Below are 18175 nucleotides of genomic sequence, written 5' to 3'. Positions count from 1 at the left end.
ATGGTTGTGAGCCACCATGACGGTGCTGACAATCAAAGCCAGGTCAGAAGCCAGTGCCTGTCACCTTAGAGCCATCCCCCTAACCCCATATGTCATATTTTAATGTAGTCCCTTTCTCATGAACTGACAACTTTACTGTTATTACAAGAGGTGTCAGTGGTTATATCCTGCAAGGTAAAGTTAAATAGTTGTAGATGTCTTGCAGGAAGCCAGTGGTGTGGCTATGTAAGACTCTCAGTGTTTGACCTGTGTGCCTTGTAGACTCTCTTAGTACCTGAAGGGAATACTATAACTTACTGTCATATAGACAGTGTCTTTCTGTAGCTTCGATTAGAAAAGAGGTGTAGTAATAGGAGCCGTGGGCTGCTTTCCGCCACTCCGGCCGCCTCCGGCTAGCTTTGCCCAAAATAATTACACGGACACTGTGTTCATTTAATCACCGCTTGGCCCTTTAGCTCTAGCCCTTACTGGCTAATTCTGATATCCCGATCAACCCATCTCTAATAATCTGTGAGCTCCGGTCTTAGTGAGCACCGGTCTTACCGGGAGTGTATCTTCCCAGGAGAGGGGAGCATGGCGTCTCTCTGAGGCATCTGCTCCCGAGAGCAGAGCTGTGGAGTCTGACCTCACTTCCTCTTCCTCCCAGCATTCTGCTCTGTTTACTCCTCCCTCCTGTTTTAACCTATCAGGGCAAGCAGCTTCTTTATTTAATTAACCAATGACCTTCCTCCATCACTTCCCCTTTTTCTGTTTAAACAAAAAAAGGAAGGCTTTAACTTTAACATAGCAAAATATCATATAACAAAACAGTTATTAAGCAAGAATTACCATTACAATATTTATATCTACCCTATCTTTTATCATAACAATGGAAAACTATAACTAACCATTCTTCAAGTTTATCAAAGACTCCAGAAGAATATAATATTACCCAAGCAAACAAGAAATCCAAAACTCTAGAAATGACAGAGACATCTCGCTGCCTGGACAGTCACCCAAAGTTCCTCTGTACTGTTGGGGCATCTATCTTCGGCCTACAGGCCCATAGTTTCCAGCAGACATTTCCATGAAGCAGGACATTTCAAAGTCAGTTCAGTCACTATCTGTTGTGTCCTGCAGAATGTCTCACAGATTCTTTCATGAATCAGGAACCCCAAAAGATCATCTCACCTTTAGGCAAGTTCAGTAGTCCTCTCTCTGCGGGTTCTTTGTGTCCAGTTTATGCAATAGTCCAGACAAGAGCAGTTTCTTGCCCAAATGGCTATCAAACTCCATAAGGATCCTCTTCGATGCCCATCTTCTTCTTGAAGTAGATTGGTGCTGCCAGGAGCAGAGTGTCTCATTGTCATGAAAAGTCCTAAGTTATTAAAATATTTAAAATGTCATATTCTATAATCTTTGAAAGATATGAAGAATGCCTATCTAAGATATATCTATGCACATCTAGAAAATCTTAACTAACATGACTACAAACTTGGCTATTATGATTATCTATTAACAAGCTTACATTTTAAGTGAACTACATAATCACAATATCTTAATAGCAGAAATATGCATATACATATAACAAAATTGACCTTAAATCTCTATCAATAAAGCGAAATCTATACTAATACAAATTATTCATATCTATATCAAAGAGGGGTCACAGATCATCAAGTACGAATTAGAGTTCATGAGGTACTAACTTGTTTGAGTCTTGGGAAGAGTTAGGGTACTTACCTGCTAGCACTGTGCTGTTGTGCAGTCAAATGCTCACCTACAGTTATCACTACAAAGTCTCAGAGGCCTTAATAGGCATGAGTTGAGTGCCAGGCTTTGTTGACTACCCCTGGAAGGCCTTACCCTTCCTGAGGAGTAGATGGGGGATGGGGTGGAAGTGGGGTGAGATGGAGGGAAGTGGGAGAAGAGAGAAGGGGAATCGTGGTTATTATGCAAAATGAACCAAAATTTTTAAATAAAAAATATAGGCATGGTTTCTTTAGGGGTAGACCCTCTGTGCCATCAGTCTCTAATTTGGCTCCCAGATAGGATATAGGTAAAACTGAAAGCCTGCTTTTAGCCCTGCGCACTTCTGATTTTTCTCTCTGCTTTTAACACATTGCTGCTCAGGCTCCCCAGTTCTCCCTTCTAGTGGGCCAGGAGACCCTCACCATGGTGGCTTGAAGAGCTGAATCAGCATCTTCCTTTGCTTTCTATCTCTTTATTCACCATTTCTCTTTTCTCTTTGCTGTGACTCTCTCATAAATTCATAGTCCTTACAGTTTTAACTACTGCTAATTGATTAATGCATCTTAATGACAGTTAATAGTTTAATCTGCTAGCATGTGAAAAGGGCTTTTTAGAATTATAACCTTATTTTAAAAAATAGCTCAGAGTGAGAATTTAAAGCTTGCTGACAAGTCACATGGGAAAAGTGTCGTAATGGGTATTTTTCACATTTGAACATCTCTGGAATCAAAGGTACACTGTTTTTGAATTAAAAATTTACTTTATGTGTATGGGTGTTCTGCATGCATGTAATGTCTCGGCACTGCACGCATGCCTGGTGCCCATGGATGCCAGAAGAAGGCATTTGATTCCCAGGAACAGGAGGTACAGATAGTTGTGAGTCAAGACTTGGGCTCTGAGGTTTGAACCAGGGTCCTCTGGAAGAGTATCCAGTATTCTTAAGTGTGGAGTCATCTCTCCGTCTACAAGGAAACATTCTTAAAGTAAGAAAGCAGTGTGTCATACTTTGATTGGCAGCATTATTTGTTCACTTTTAGTGATACATAAAACAGTGTGGCTAAAATAGGTGATACCTTAGATTGATTTAGAACAAAGATGGGGTGGTGGTGGTAATAAAACAAAGTCAACTACTAGCAAAGTGAGCAGACAGCCTCAGGATGGCATACAGTTTGTGCCAACTATTCATCACCCGATATGATACCTAAGACTATATAAAGAATTCTACAAATTAAATAACCCTTAAATTTAGACTGCCAACTAACAAATCTGCTATTGAAATTATCAGACTGTCCTCAAAAGTAGAAATGAAAATGGCCAATAAGTATTTTTTTTTTAGATGTTCGGCATCCTTAACCATCAGGAAATACAAATTTTAAAACAACTTTAAAATTCCATCTCATTCCAATCAGAACGGATGTCATCAAGACAAACAACAAAACCATTTGGTGAGGATGGGAAAAGGGGAATTCCGTATGTTCTTGGTGTGAACGTAAAACAGCATAACCATCATGGAATCGTGAATGCTTCTCCAAAAGCAAACTAGAACTTCCTGTCTCCCAGCTTTACTGCTCTGAGCATACATCCAAAGGGGTCTATATCCAACCTCAGAGTCACTGGCACGTCCATGTTTATCGTATCTGTTTTCACAATAACAAGACAATGGAACCAGGCTCTGTGCCCATAAATAGGTGAATACCGAAAAAAATTTACATACATACACACGTGTGTGGCCATATGGATGTGTATTTAAATGCACAGAACTTTATTTTCACCTGTAAAACATGAAATATTGCAAATTTCAGGAAAATGAATGGGTTTATAAAATATTATATAAAATGAGTTACCCGAGACAAAAATCATATAGTCTTTCTCATATGCAGCTTTCCTCAGCTGTGTGAAAAAGTGGGGGTGTGTATGAATATGGACTGTAGAGGCGTTTAGGAAGGGAGGAGGACAGTGACACATGGGAAGCTATGGGGCACTGGAAGGGCAGAGTGGATGCTGCTAGGTATTCAAGAGAAGCTGGAGGAGCAGAATCAGTGGAACGAATTCTGTCTGAAAAATTCCATAATCATGATGAAACAAGATAATCTGTATGATAATTAAAATTTTATTTTATTTTATTTAAAGATTTATTTATTAATTATGTATACAGCGTTCTGCCTGCATGTATACCTGCAGGCCAGGAGAGGGCACCAGGTATCATTACAGATGGTTGTGAGCCACCATGTGGTTGCTGGGAATTGAACTCAGGACCTCTGGAAGAGCAGTCAGTGCTCTTAACCTCTAAGTAAAAATATATTTACTTTCTCTATTTTTCAAACTACTAACATTGTACTAGATGATAACTACTTCCCCCATTTTCAAACATAACTCTCTCTCTCTCTCTCTCTCTCTCTCTCTCTCTCTCTCTCTCTCTCTCTCACACACACACACACACACACACACACACACACCACACACACACAAAACCATACAAACTTAAAACTAATAAATACATATGATGTGACCACTGAACTATGGGAATTTCTAATTAGCTGCAGTGGAAGCTTCATTTTCAATTTTAGGGCTTTGTAGAGGGGATTTAAAAATGCTTTTTTTTTGACTTAGTTTAAGATATTGTAAGAAATATCTGCAGACAACATCTACTCATGCTGTGTATTTCCTACTTTTAAAAGCTGTCGTTTATAATCCTGATTTTCTTCTTATACCACCTCATTTTGTTATAGAAGATAATAGTATCTTAAAGGACTGTCTATCTTTTAAAGATAAAAAGGCTTTGTGTTCATAATTACCCATCACGTGAGACACAATTTTGAATACAAGAGTGTCATTCCTTCTTTTTGGAAGACATTAGAAACAATCGCAGAATCAAAAGCAAGCTCATCAACAGTGACAGCAAAAAAATTCAGTCAGAAAATTGGCTAAAATTCAGCTCTTTGTGCTCTTGAGACTTAAGGCCGCCTCTGAAAGAAAGCTCTCCGATTTTCTACCGCACAGACCCGTTGCCTGCTTTCAGATGGCTCCCTCTTTGATGCAGTTTATTGCATCTTGGCAAGAGGCGTGTTTATTTAAATAATCTTTGCAGTTTGGTTTACCAGACTCCACCGCTGCACTCCTTCTACATTGTGCGCCAGCTCTGAGATGCTCCACGACGATGTAAAACTTTGTTGCCATTTAAGTTCAAAAGCGAAGACTGCAGGTGTAGGCTTCTCAAATGTAACACTTGTTCTGTTTTGCCATTGGATAATAGTTCTTGGTGTACTTTGCCAATGAGTAGGATTTCCATTAACCTGTTATTATAATCTAGTACTTAGAAACTTTCTGAAAATCCAAATCAGTATTAGGCTTTATGTTTGTACAGAGTCAGATTTCAGAATACGTGTGACACTCAGGCTGCTATTACTACTTTTTTTCCCCACAAACTTACTTAGTATGTATAATCCTTAGCAAAACAGTGAATGCTTCTAGTGCTAAAAGTTAGTGCTAAAGCTTATTCTTTTTCTCAGCATCTTAGCCCAGATTTGCATTTTTAGATTGCCAATCTTTGAAGAGAAGTTTCCTGAGTGAATAAGAAATAGGACAGGATCATGTGACTGTTGGAATAGGAAATTATGAAGCTCGCGAAGCATGGAGAACTAATGGTAACATAGGCTGCTGGATACAGATGAAGGGATTCGTGTGGCCTCGGTACAGAAATCGAGTCTCACCCTTCTTAAGCATTTGCCTACAGGTAGGTCAGAGCTTTGAAAATGAATGTCTGGTCTGTGGTGACGGCGTGCTTCCAAAAATTAATGTCATCTTCTCATATACACCTGCACCCACTGAACTCTGAATTTCCGTCTGAAGCTAAATCCTCTAGCTGCCATGCCACACTGTATATAGATGCCAGTGGAATCCTGCCAGACCAAGATCTGGGAAATGAGGCATTCTCAAGAAAGGCACCTGGGAGCCTGTTACAAGCATAATGGACTGTAGCCTATACAGAATTCCTATATGGAGCTTCCTTCTACAGAGAGCTCCGGGTGTAGAATAGACAGCCAGGCCCTTGCCAGGCTTAAGCACTCAACTGCCTAAAGGAAGGATCATGTCACGTGACCTTTTTGTGCCCCTTGAGCTGAGGCATTTCAACTCTGTCACACTTGGCTTATGTGGTTTCTGAGTATATGAATGCTTGCAATAGCCGGGCGATGGTGGCGCACGCCTTTAATCCCAGCACTCGGGAGGCAGAGGCAGGCGAATCTCTGTGAGTTCGAGACCAGCCTGGTCTACAGAGCTAGTTCCAGGACAGGCTCCAAAGCCACAGAGAAACCCTGTCTCGAAAAACCAAAAAAAAAAAAAAAAAAAAAAAAAAAAAAAAGAATGCCTACAATAGGCTTATTTATGTTGTTGTATATGTGCACATATAAATTTATATTGATATATACATATTTATGCATATATAAAATTAATGTATTAAACTACAGCAACATTATGTGTTTAATATTTTTATTTCTTTTCTTTAATCTTCTGAAGATTCAAACTATCTCTCCTGTAAGTCTCCATATATTTGCTTAATTAAAAATATGCATGGGTACTTAGTTGGGTGTTTACATCATATATATATATGTATATAGTTTTAAATATTTAGTTCCTTCATTGCCAATGTTTTTTTTTTTTTTTTTTTTTTGATTTTTCGAAACAGGGTTTCTCTGTAGCTTTTGGTTCCTGTCCTGGAACTAGCTCTTGTAGACCAGGCTGGCCGCGAACTCACAGAGATTCACCTGCCTCTGCCTCCCGAGTGCTGGGATTAAAGGCGTGCGCCACTACCACCCGGCTCCAATGTTTTCTTAATAGAGAATTTTGTGTAACTTTTATTTTCAGTATTACTGGCAAAAAATGAGTGGCATATTTTCAATCAAGTTTGCGTGCTTTTGCTTGCTAGAAGAAAGGAATGCAAAGCATATTGTTCCATGCAGTGACTCATGACATTTATAGCTACTGCTGGGGGGAGGGTGGTGGTTAAAACATCAGCATCTACTTACATTTTGTCTTTGTAGAACAATAAAAACGTCTCGGAAATAGTCTTGCTGATAGAAGAACGTGGCTGCAGAGGTTGAAAGATTTACAGATTGTGCTTCACTCTGTGCTTAGTAGCTGCAGCTCCTCAAGAAATGCCTCATGAGTTAGCAAGTGCGAAAGAACAGTGAGTACTATGCTCTCGCTCTGAGTCAGCCACTGGAGCTAGGACTCTAGAGAAGGAGACGTGAACTGCGTGAGGCACACACCTGCCTTTTAGCTCTTTGGAGGCAGAGGCAAGAGTTGCTGGTTCAAGACCAGCCTGGACTACCAACAAGATACTGTTTTAAAAGAAACACAATCAAGCATTCTTCACATTTGTGTGCAGGCCCTCAACCCTCTCCCGAGTCCAGTGTCAGTCACTGGGAGGAAAGCTCACAGCGCTGTACGTTGTTGCTTTTGGGATCATCACACATTTCTGCCGTCACATTTTTTTCTTGGCTATGCTGGTATTCACAAGGCACTGATCATGCTCAGAATACAGAGTTTTTTTGAGTGAAGGTACCTCAAAGACCTTTCAAGTTTCTGCTTACACTAAAGGAAACCACATGTTTATATTGTAGCTCTCAAATATCCCTCCCCGTACTTGAACACAAGGGCTCTCCATGAACGTGTATACATTTGTGAGGCTTGGGTAGCACACAACATTACAAGTGCTGAGGGCAGGTAGTTCTCAGCCACTTGCTCTTAACATACTGAGAGAATTTGCTTGTGGGGATGGGTCTGAGTTTGTTGCTCTTGCCAGATGGCCATTGGGATACTTTTGTCATTTTTAGTCAATCCTGTGCTTGGGAAGAAACACTTCTCTGGGCAGCATGCTAGGTGCAGCTATTAATCTGCACCAGGGACTTCTTCCTACTGCTTGGAACAAAATGATTATCAATAGCAGAAATTTTGAAATAGAAATCTGAAGCACTGGTCAGATGAGTGATAAAATACTACTGGGGAATGTTTATTTTTTAATACAAATACAAAAAGGGCATCAAGTTTTATCTGCTGTTATTAAGCTTATTGACATGCTAATGAGAGTTGAGTCCTAGTTGAAAATATTTAGGGAATTTGGCCATGCCTCTTAAGGTCTTGTTCTTGGACTAGCCTCCCTGAGGGATTATTTGTGCTCATAGTGAGTTGCCTTGATTTAGGCCCTGTCCAAAAGGTAGAGATGTGGCGGACAAGCCCTCTCTCGGCATGGCTCTCCAGAAAGTCATTGCTAAAAGCAACTTAGAGTAAGTGGTGAGGCCTCTCTCTATCTTTCTATATTTTCTGACTACTTGCTATGACTCCAGGCTGAAACGCCTGGTTTGAAGTCTACCTTCTGGCTTATAGGAAAAATGGCCAAGCTTTTGCAGAGAGGCTTTGTCCCTAATGCCTAATTCAAAGCTGGCTGGATTGCCTGGACTTTTGTTAGCCTGGGTAATTTAATCTGTGTAAACAGTCAAGTTACTAAGGAGAAGTGGAGAGTCTAGAGAGAGGTGCATTGCACCTGCAGCCTGGTTACAGGACGCGGTAGGGGCCCAGAAGACTTGTCTTTAAACCACAGCAGTTCTACTGAATTAAAAGGGTGTCAGCTGCTTTTCATATTCTGTGTAATCAAAATCTCTCGTTGAAAAAGGAGCTGCAGGTTCTTGGGAAGTGAGACTTGTATACCAAATAAAGCAGAGTCTGTTTTCCCGTCTAGAACAGCATTTCTCAACCTGTGGGTCACAGATCAGGTATTTGTATTACAGTTCCTAACAGTAGCAAAATTATAGCTATGAAGTAGCAACAAAATGATTTCATGGTTGGGGTTCACCACAACATGAAGGATTGTATTAAAGGGTTGCACTGTTAGGAAGGTTGAGAGCTACTGCTCTAGAATGGAGAAAACAAGATCAGATGTATTATATGTACAGTTTCTCTGATGACTCCATATTTTACAACAGAAAGAAACCCTATGAAATAGAGTGATGCATGAGGATTGTCAGAATATGGGCATTTTCTTCTGTGCATTGAAGATATCACATGGAGTTTATCTGTGTATAATGTTTTGCTTCCCTACCTCTCAAAAATCAATGGAAACAGAAAGAATGGAAGCGTGGACATGACAGAACAGGGAGAATGTGCATGCAAACCAGGGCTTGCCTTCAGGGCACACAACAGGAATTCTTGAGTGACTGCTTGGAGAAGCTTATTACATTAGTGGCTGGGAATTTTGGCTTGGGAGCCTGAACTGCTTAGCAGCACTGCTGCACAATACCTGTCTGTCCTTGTAACAGGGACGGAGCCTCCTCAGACTGTTTCTGTTTAAAGCAGGTAAGTAAGATTGTTGTGAGGACAGATTCGCAAAGCATGGAGAGCTAGTTCCTGGGCCATGGCGCCTGATAATCAAGATTATTTATATTGCATGTGTTGTAACTGGTAAGGTCTGCTTTTGAGTTAGAAGTAGTTTTCTAGGAATGCAGGTTGTGAAAAAAAAAGTCAAGCATTGTGCTTCTAGAGGACAAGGCTTGGATAGAAAGCAAGGGTGGAGGTAGGGGATGGGAACAATTCAGGGAAGAATGCGGTAACATTTCTCTTGTCGTGGTGTATGCAGACACACTGCTTTATAATAATAATAATAATAAAAAGAGGAACAAAATCATGTTCCTTTCTAGAGAACAGCTTGTGCACCACATAACATCAAATCTTAAAATAAAATTTACTAGGATAACTATTATCACCTCAGCATGAAATGGCACCCCACTGAGAATTGCAGGAGCAATTTCTGTGTATTGGCAGCAGCAACATATCAGCATGGCCATGTGTGCTTTAGTTTTGCAAAGTAAAACGTGATATTCTTAAAATGCATGTGTAAAAGCCATAGGTGGAAAATCTTGAAAATGTAGGCTTCCCCCAGGAGCCATAAACCCAAGTTCTTGTTGCTACACCGAAGGCAAAACCAAGTCTGCCTCAGAGACGAAGCTGGCACAAAGTTGACATTCAGCAAAAACACAGGGTTGTTAAAGGAATGAGAAATTTCTGTTTATATTTCAGGTATTGTGCTAAGCAGAGAACAAGTCCCTATTATAGCACCGAGGCTACTAAATTTGGAATTTAAGAGTCACATATGAACACAAGAGAGTTCCGGTAACTTGGGGATGGTTCGTAGATTTTTCCGGTTATGGGGTTATTTTGTAGATTTAGTAAGCTAATAATAGGCAGAATCACTTGAGGAGCTACACTGTTGCAATATGTATTCCTGAAAGTTATTACTTTCTTTGATCACCTAATTATATAGCCCTTTTTCTCATCTATTCTCGTACTCCCTTGGATGCAATCTGAGAAAGCCACTTTCCATTACTTTTCCTCAATAGCACTAATATTCCACTTAGTTTAAAAATATAGGTCACTAAAAAGCTCAAAACACATTCTGTTTCAGGAAGGTGCTTGTGTATTAACTATAATTCACTTCATAGGGGAAAATGAGCATAAAGAAAGGAAGAAAATGTTCATCGGTATATTCAATAAATTCTGTATGTTTAGTGTTAGAACAAATGCTCAATATGAAAATACGTATTGTTATGTCCAAATCTGTGAAGTCCCCTCAAGGCCAACAAGGAACCTGAGTCCCATATGTAAAAGCAAAGAGCCTTTATTTTAATCAAGTTTGCAAACTCCGTCTCTCTGCGCATCCAACAAATTGGAATAACTGGAGAGCCCCGAGCTCAATTAGAATTGGTTTTTTAATTGGTAAATGTGGGGATGAGGGGTGTCTGAGGTTTAGGACCCCTGATTGTCTGATATTTGTGTAGGGGTGTCCTGGTGAGGTACACTGGCAGGTGTTTCTATCTACAGTGCTTGGAATGCCAGGCATTTCCTTTGAATGGCCTGCTCTTGGGTGGGAGTTGGGTTGTCCCAAGCTTGTGGTTCTTTCTTGCTACTAGGTATTGCTTCAGGGTAAACTGAGACTCAGGCCTCTTATTAAATTTATTGAGGGCCAAGTTCTATTCTGGCAAGGGATAATGGGTGGAAATAAAAACTTTCCTTTGAGTGACCTGTCTATACTTCGCTTAGCTGGCCCCCCACTGTAGAAAATTGAAGACACTAGTCCTCTATTCTCTAAATTCTCCAACAAGCCCATCATCAGCTAAAACTCAATTTATGCAACTTTTTTATTTGAGGTTAAGCATAGATAGCGAAACATATGAATCTTAATTATAAGCTGTTGGACAAACATATGCCTCTATGTTACTTGAACACCTTTTAGATAGAGAAGAACACTATCTTCAGATAGACTGTCTTTTCCCAGTTATCTCTGGTCATCTCTGGACTCTCCCATCATAGTGATGAAGACATGAAAACAGTTAAGACTGGCATAGTGGCAGAAGCAGACGGCTGGCTAGTTCCTTTGTATTATTTGCCAGGAAGCAGAAGGTGAACAGGAAGCGGGGCATGAAACTTAACACATACTTCCAACACACCATGGCACAGAGTGTACATTTTAATTTCTGTAAGAGGTGGGATGGCAGCAAAATCTAGGAAAAATCAGACCAAAATAAACCCCAAAGTCAGCAAGGCAAAAGCCTGTAGCTGCATGCCCAGTATCTTGGACTCAGAGAAGAATTGCCTCAGTTCTAAAAAGGTTAGCTTGTGTACCTCTCTCTTTCTACTGTTAGTAGCATTCAGAGCCCCAGTCCTGGGCTAAATCCACTTCATGCAAGCATCTGTGTTATGGGATATTTGTACATTGTGAGAATGAATTGCTGCTACTGGTGTAATAAAAAGCTGGTCAATAACTAGGCAGGACTTCTAACCAGAGAGAGGACTCTCAGAAGAAGGATGGAGGAGATACCAGATAGACAGAGAGGAAACAAGAGGAACAAGACAGAGAGAGGTAATGCCATGTGGTAGAATGTAGATTAGTATAAATCGGTTAATTTTAGTCTTAAGAGCTAATGAGGAACAAACCTAAGCTTTCAGCCGAGCTTTCATAGTTAAAAGGAAGTTTCCATGTCATTATTTGTCAACTGGCATCCCAAAGAAGAATCCTACTACACACCTGTCCTTGGCAAACACCCCTTTCAGGGTATTTTTACAGACACTCATACTCTGTTACACAGTATTTGGCCACAGATGCTCTCTGAAACTTGTGGGCAATACTCCATGATCCCTGAATCTTACATCCTTCATGCCTCCAAAATTGCTACCATGTGGATCATACTTTCAAGTTCTGCTGCCAGCTCAGGATGCAGCCTGACCCGTTGGAGCACACTTGTGTCAAGTTCTGTTTGCTGCTCCGCATGCAATTCTTCCCTAGACAATTCTGTTCCAGGAGTAGGAAACCTCTTCAGTATTCTATCTTAGGCCTTCTCCTTTCAAGCTAATTTGTAATTTTTCAGCTTGTGCCCTAGGTGGGTGAGATCCTCACGTCAGGACACCTTTCTTACTGTCCTAATGCGGAACAGGGGATTTCTCTTTAATGGTGCTATTGTGTTCAGTTAGGGCTGCTTTGTTGTATATGCTCTCTCTGTTGACAACTTGAAGCTTTCTCACACACCTTTCCTGGGCAAAGGCTATGGTTTTAACTCTTATTCATCTCTTTTGGTCTCGCTCATGGTAGATCAGAATGAGAGCAATGAGAGTGACCACGACAAGTCTCAGTTTTGAAATTCCTTGAAATTTCTTCTGCTGAGGGAATGAAGCCATTATTTTTATATTTAATGTGCCTTGAGTTCTCAGGATACAGGCAGAATGCTGCCAGATTCTTTGCCAGAATATAAGCTGAATGGTTGCTTACCTAGTTCCTTGTTCCCTTCTTAAACTTCATGATCTTAGCCTCCACCGTCTGTATTTTTCTCTTCTTTCGTGTCTTAAACATGCCCACCAGAATACTCCTTTAAGGCTTGCCTATGGCATTCCTGGAATTTTCTAGCCCAGAGTTCCCAAGTCTTCCACATTCTTCCTGAAAACCATTTCCACGGGTCTGAGTAGCACGTGGTGACCTTATCACAGTGAAGGCAAACTTCTCACTGCTGGTTTCTGTCTCAGTTACTGTCTGTTGTTCTGAAAAAATACCCATCAAAATCGTCTTAATGGAAAAGGTACTTACGCTGAATGTTAGTTCAGGGAAATACAGTCCATCTTGGTGAAGAAGAGCAGTGTGCAGTTAAGGCATGGTCACAACACATCTGTATCCACTCACTGCTCAGAACAGGAACTGAGCAGGAATTGGCTGAACTATATAGCCTTTATGTCCAGCCCCAGTGATGACTTTCTCCAAATGAACCCCACCTCTTAAAGGTACCATAAATTCCCCATATAGCATCATCAGCTAAGGCTCAAGTGTTCAACTACATGAGCCATGAGAGGCATTCCACATTCAAGCTGGAATACATGGGCATTTATAATACATATGCATTTTCACATGCACATTCTATTAACTGCAGATATCATAATCATCTAGTCATTTAATCAGCTATACTATACTAATTTGGGTCATCTTTGTATTTAAAATCCATTGGTCTAAAAAAATTGCATTTATCTATCTCAATCTATCTATCTATCTATCTATCTATCTATCTATCTATCTATCTATCATCTATCTATCATCTATCTATCTATCTATCTATCTATCTATCTATCTATCATCTATCATCTATCTATCTATCATCTATCTATCATCTATCTATCTACCTATCTATCTATCTATCTATCTATCTATCTATCTATCTATCTATCTATCTATCTATCTATTGTGTGTGCATATGGAGATCAGAGGACAGCTTGCAGGAGTTTTCTCATGTCATATGAGTTCTAAGACTCAAACCAGGGGTTGTGTCACAGGTGGCTTTACTCACTGAGTAAGTTGGTCCTTCCAGTCAATCTGTAACTACGATAATGTTCTTAGAACTGCCTGATTTAAGTAAGGACAGTAAAATTATAGTTTATTATTAAGCATATTTTTATTATTATTTTTGTTTGTGTGGGTTTATCACATGAATAGCATACATCAGAATTCCACTCTATTTAATTCTTAATAACTTACTATTGTTCAAATTCTTTAATATAAGCTTTATTTGTTATTTCTGGAAAGTGAGCATATAAGTTTTTATACTTTACTACGTTAATGGACATTAAATAAATTATTAAAGAACATTTCAAACAGTATTCAACTTATAAACAATGTTTATCTATTAGAAGATATTGTTATTTTTCTGCTATAAATTTAACTATAGGCAGTACTCTATGTAAATATTTCTGTTATGTACACCTTTATCTTAATATGTTTTAATATGGTTTGGATTTCATTGTTTTTTATATTTCCCCAGATTTAGAACTTAAGGTTCATTAATGTCTAAAATCTGCTAAACAAATTTGTACTATGTATGTATAATTGACCATGTATACAGAACTTACTAAATGTAAGACTACATTGTCATTTCTGTAGTCTTATCTGATGCTTATTATATCCATAAGTCTCTGAAAATAGTGAGAAAACAAGCTCAATCGTCCTTCAAATAAAGTCACCCCTTGTTTTCTAAAAATAAAAAAAATTACAAACATTGGTCTGGAGAGATGGTTCATGCTTAAGATCGCTTGCTCCACAATAGTGAAGACCATAGGAGTTTGGATCCCATCACCTACATAACAAGCAGGGGATTCCCTGTAAACATCTGCAACTCCAGCACCAATATAGAGGAGACAGGAGGATGCCTGTGGCTGACTAGATTCCAGCCTCACTGACATACAAGTCCTGAATTCAAGAAGGGACTCTGTCTCAGGGGAATAGAGGAGAGTGGTGGAGGCAGACTTTGACACCCTCTTTTGGCTTCTGCTCGAGTGCACAGGCCTATGTGCATCCGCACAAACAAGTGTATGTACATTTACACAATTATATATATATATATATATATTTAAAATATAAAATGAATCTTTATAAAAATTCCCACTATAATAAAACACAAATGTTTAAGTTGGATTGACTAAATAACATACTAATCAAAAAGCTACTGAATGACATGAGAGAAATTATGTCTCTAATCTTAGTACAGTCTTACACTTCAGTGTTCTGAAATAAATGCCAAGTAGTATTTGGAAGTACATGAGGTTTTCCTGGCTTCAGGGGTCAGAACGGGTTCTCTGGTAAATCCAGAAACTTATGTCCATTAAAAAACTTACTCATGGGAGTTTCTGGCACTGATTTTATTCTATTCTTTTAGTTCAATTTTGTGTGTGTGTGTGTGTGTGTGTGTGTGTGTTCATGGGCAAGTATGTGTGTGCTACAATATGTATGTAGAGATCAGAAATTTCTCTTTTTCCACCATGTGAAGTCTGGAGATTGAACTCATGCCATCTGGGTTGGTGTCAACTACCTCTACCTGCTAAGCCAGCTTTTCAGGCCTGCTGATAGCATCAAATTTATTAAAACTTAAATCAATCAAGATGTCCTTCAGTTAGTGACTGGATAAACAGACTGCATCAATCCATTCCAGATAATACCATTCAAGATTGAGCAGTGGAGCCAGGAAAAAAACACCAGAAAACCTAAACATACATTGAGGGAAAGAAGCCAGTCTTGGTAGGCTGTCCATTGTGTGCTTCTAACAGCATGGCAGAGTGGAAAAGGAGAAATCGTGGAGTCAATAAAATGATTAATGGTTTCTACAGTTTCGGTGGAGAGGATGAATAGGAAAAGAGCATAACATTGATCAGGTAGTGGCAGTACTAAGTGTGATACTGCATTGGCGACTGTGCCATCATGCATCTGTCCAGACACGTGGTACAGCACAACAGGCAGCACACCTGAACTCTGAATTTAGTGTGGACTCTAAGTGCAGTGGTGTATATAAACACTAGCTATGCTCATGTGGGCATAGAGAGTAAGTGGAAAATGTATTAACCTTTGCTCAGTATTATTATGACTACAAAACTGCTCTAAAATAGTTTGTTAAATTAATTATCAAATAAAAAAGAGAGGTTATTCCCTATATCCAGAAAAGTTATATTTAAGCTGCAACCCGAGAAAATGTTGCTGTAGATTGATAAAAAAATGTTATTTTAATGCAGTGAATAATAGCAGTGATATTGAACATGTCTGTCAACATGAAGACTTTTCTGTAGTGATGTGCAAATGCAGAATTCAATGGAGTTTTGTGGAAGACCCTGTTGATAGTATGTCATATATAGTTTCCTTTCTGTGGAAAAGAGAACCCAGATAGTCTTAGAACAACAATGCTCATGGCTTTAGACATCGCGTCATGGATTTTGTTTCTTTTTGCTGGTGTCTTAGTTAGGGTTTCTATTGGTGTGAAGAAACACCATGACCATGGCAACTCTCAGGAAGGAAAACCTTAAATTGTTGTGGCTTACTTACAGTTCAGGGGTTTAGCCCATTATCATCATGGCAAGAAGCAAGGCAGCATGCAGACAGACCTGGTACTGGACAAGGAGCTGAGAGTTCTTATGTTTTTTTTTAATTGATCTTTTCCTGAGCTCTACATTTTTCCCTGCTCCCCTTCCTGCCTCTCCCCTCCCCTTCAACCCTCTCCTGAGGTCCCGATGCTCCCAATTTACTCAGGAGCTCTTGTCTTTTTCTACTACCCATGTAGATTAAATCCATGGATATCTCTCTTAGAGTCCTCATTGTTGTATAGGTTCTCTGGGATTGTGATTTGTGGACTGGTTTTCTTTGCTTTATATTTAAAAACCACTTATGAGTGAGTGAGTACATGTGATAATTGTCTTTCTGTATCTGGGTTACCTCATTCAAAATGATGTTTTCTAGCTCCATCCATTTGCCTGCAAATTTCAAGATGTTGTTATTTTTTTCTGCTGTATTCCATTGTGTAAATGTGCCACATTTTCCTTATCCATTCTTCAGTCGAAGGCATTAAGGTTGTTTCCAGTTCTGGTTATGAAAAACAATGATGCTATGAACATAGCTGAGCACATGTCCTTGTGGCACAATTGAGCATCCTTTGGATATATACCCAAAAGTGGTATTACTGGGTCTTGAGGAAGGTTGTTTCCTAATTTTCTGGGAAATCAGCACACTGACATCCAAAGGGGCTGTACCAGCTTGCATTCCCACCAGCAATGCAAGAGTGTTCCCTTTACCCCTCAGCCTCTCCAGCATAAGTTGTCATCAGTATTTTTGATCTTGGTCATTCGTATAGGTATAAGATGGGATCTCAGACTTGTTTTGATTTGCATTTCTCTGATGATGTTGAACATTTTCTTAAGTGTCTTTCAGTCTTGATTCACAGGCAACAGAAAGTGGTCTAACTCACTGACTACTCCTATTCAACAAGGCCTCCTGGTAGTGCAACTCCCTTTTTGGGGCCATTTTCTTTCAAATCACATTCTGTTCCCTAGCCCCCAAATGTTTGTAGCCATATCATAATGCAAAAAATACATTCAGTCCAACTTCAAAAGTCTCCATGGTCTATCATAGTCTCAACAATGTTTAAATGTCCAAAGTTCAAAGTCTCTTAGATTCATGCAATCTCTTAACTGTAATCCCTATTTAAAAAAAAAACAGATTACATACTTCCAACATATAATGACACAGGATATACATTACTATTTCAAAACACAGGGAAAGGAGCATATCGATGAAATACTGGACTGAAAATAAGCTGGGCAAACTCCAAACTCTAAATCTTCATGTCTGATGACAAAGTGTTCTTCACATCTCCAACTCCTTTCAGCTTTGTTGAATGCGATATACTTTTTTCTCTTCAGCTTGTTCCACTTCTTTCTGTCAGCTTTTCCCTGCAAATATCTCAGGACTCTGGCATCTCTCACATCTTGGGATCTCCAAGGCATTTCAGGCTGTAACTTCACAGCCTCATACAATGGTCTCTCTACGTGTCCATTCAGGGACACCCCTTACATATGCCTGGCCTCAGCAGCTTTCCTTAGTCACAGAGGGAGATTCCATAACCTTTCTTTTATCCGCGATTCTTACTTAGAACCATGTGGGCAAAGTTGCCAAGTTCTTCTGCCTGCTGTGGCTGGAAGATGACCCTCTTGTTCAATTACATCTTCACCAGCTTTCTGTTTTCCAGCATTTTCTTCACTGCCTAAGCTTGGCTGTCCTCAAACTTGGTCTGTAGACCAGGTTGGCCTCAAACTCAGAGACCCAACAGCCTCTCCATCTGGAAGGCTAGGATTAAAGGCGTGTACCACCACACCCAGCTCTAAGCTTTTCTTTAATTCCTTTCCACCAGTTGGAAACGTAGCTGGGTGTCATCTTTCCCTGAGGTCACCACTCCTTGATTCTGTCTCTTTTATCTTCTTGAACACAGGACTTCGTTCCAATCCACTTTCTGGTGCTCCTTTTCTCCTCAAATACTTTTCCTTGCTCAGCTTGCTTCTTTTCATCACGTATCTTCATTAGCGTTAACACTAGTAACCACACAACGGA

Source organism: Microtus ochrogaster, linkage group LG3 (assembly GCF_000317375.1).
Source record: "Microtus ochrogaster isolate Prairie Vole_2 linkage group LG3, MicOch1.0, whole genome shotgun sequence".
In the NCBI taxonomy this organism is placed as follows: domain Eukaryota; kingdom Metazoa; phylum Chordata; class Mammalia; order Rodentia; family Cricetidae; genus Microtus; species Microtus ochrogaster.
Note: the sequence above shows the minus strand (reverse complement) of the source record.